This window comes from Pteropus vampyrus, unplaced genomic scaffold, assembly GCF_000151845.1.
Source record: "Pteropus vampyrus isolate Shadow unplaced genomic scaffold, Pvam_2.0 Scaffold141, whole genome shotgun sequence".
In the NCBI taxonomy this organism is placed as follows: domain Eukaryota; kingdom Metazoa; phylum Chordata; class Mammalia; order Chiroptera; family Pteropodidae; genus Pteropus; species Pteropus vampyrus.
Genome location: NW_011888922.1, coordinates 3201137 through 3203510, shown reverse-complemented (window position 1 = coordinate 3203510; position 2374 = coordinate 3201137).

Below are 2374 nucleotides of genomic sequence, written 5' to 3'. Positions count from 1 at the left end.
GGGATAGTTACCCAAATCTGTGAATATACTCAAAATCATTGAATCGTATACTTTAAGCAGGCGAATTATATGACAAATGAATTATATCTTAATAAGGGTGTTATTCTAAAAAGACAAAAGGAGGAAGAGGCATTAACGATGAACGTGGGAGGCGCAGCAGCTTGGGGTACGCGTTCTAAGCTAAGGAAACTGCCAGGCCAGGGCCCTGTGGCTGGGAGCCGGGCATGCTTAAGAAAGTAAAGCTGACGATGTGGCAGGAGCTCACAGAGTAATGGAGGAAGAAGGGAGAGAAGAGGCTGGAGGGCCCGCGGGACCAGGCCACCCAGGGCCTTAAGGTCTGTGGCAGGGTCTCAAGTGCACATGGAGGCATAGCAGAGCGAGGCTCTCACCTAATGCAGGTGATGGCTTCCCCGCTCATCCACGTGGGGGAAGCCTGGAGCAAAGTCTTGGAGGAACTGCGTGAATCGTCAGGGTTAGAAGTCTCTCTGAAGGACAGGCTTTGCAGCAGAGCCAAGGTGTAAGTCCCAGCTTTGTCACTTTTGCTGTGAGACTCTGGGCTAGTGATTTCCCCTCTCTCAGAGACCCAATTTCTGCATCTGTACAGTAACGGCTCTCCCTGTTCTACCTTCCTCACAGGGCCATGCAGTGGTGGGAATGGCCATGCAATGGCGCCCAGCACTTTATAAAGAAAGTTTAAAAACACAGACAAAGGTCATGTGTTTTTAAACAGCTGGCTTCTTTCTGAATTCCAGGGTTGGCTGAGAGCCACTGCACCCCTGCTCTGGGGATGATAGGGTTTTACCGAAGAGCTGGCTCTAATCCTGAGATTGGAGGGAAAGCCTTGGGCCTGCAGGCCACTCCTCCCCAGCCCCAGGGCACTCGGGGGTCGGGAGTGGGAGACTGGGGCAGACAGGCTGTGTCTATGGCCTTGGAGCTGACTAATCCGGGGCAGGGAGGCAGGCCGACTGCTCGGTAAGGCAGGGCCGAGAGAGGATTCCTTAGAGAGGAGCAAAGTCTGAGGCCTTGGCAGCTGGAATCTGTTCGCTTGCTCTTTGAACAAACACTGAGGCCTTCTGTGCAACCTTAGAGATCATTCCAGTCTCATACAGGCCCTGGATTTGTAGATGCAGCTGAGGCCCAGAGTAGGGGAAGCCCAATATAAGGCCTCATGGTCGATAAGCGACAGAGGAAAATCAAGAATCTGGGAAAAGTCAGAAAGAAAAGGGGCTTGAAGGTCTTCCGGTCCGACCCCCACACTGCACACACAGAACAGAAGTCCATAAAGCTCAAATCAGCCTCGGTTATAAGGACAGTCCAGCCTGCAGACAGAGGTGGGCCAGGTGACCCATGCTGCCCACGATGTCGCTGCCGTCCCGACCCTGAGGCCTCCTCCTCAGAAATGCAGAAGGGTACCTAGGCGTCTTCCTAATTCCCATGCCTTGTCCTGGTCACCCCACCATGCACTTCCCTGTAAAGGGCTTTTTCACCCTGTCCTCCCATCCCCACCCCCGACACCTCTCCCTTTGATACCTGGAGGCTGTGTTCCTAGGGTCAGGGCTGAGCCCAGGATCTGGCACCATATAACCGTGCTTTCTGTGTCCCAAACAGAACTTGTTACTGGGCCCCAGTACCAGTCCTCTCCCTCTAGTCTCTGTCAGGATGGACACCGTCATCCATCTTGCTGTGCCCAAGCCAGCTTGACCCCTGAGGTCACCGGCCGCTCCCTCTTTCCCTCACAATCCCTCATGTCCCAAGGCTGTCCCTTCGTCTCTGAAACAGACCATCCCTGCCCGACTGCCTTTGACTGCATCCAGGTATCCTCCTCTCTCACCTCTCCAGATTTGCATCCCCTGTGGCCTCCTGGCCTCCCATCCATCACCTGCTCCAGCTGAACCTTCCCACAGTAGTCAGAGACACCTTTGGACACACAGTTTTGATCATACCCCTCCTCTCCTCAAACCCTTCCATGGCTCCCTAGCACCCTTGGAGAAAAGCCCAAGCTCCTTAGCCTGCTCTTCAAGGGTCTTCTTCATATTCCACTGGTTCCTGCTGACCTTGCGAGCCCCATGTTCCAGCCACCTCCACAGGAGACAGATTTACGGGCTCCTACCTTCCAGCCCCTCTGCCCAGGGCTCTTTTCTTCTTTTGGTCTGCCTGGCAAATACCGACCCATTCTTCAAGGATCATATCCCCCAAAGATGTCCCCACAGAGCGGTCTTGACTCCTCCCTCACTCTATGCCCCTCTCCCACTATACTTGGTACAGAGCTTGACCTGAGCCCCTGTGACACGGAGCATACAATCCTCTGCCCAGCCTGAGAGCCTCTCGGCCCAGGGACCAGATCTTGGGATCAGGGCAAAGTATGGAAGGAAGA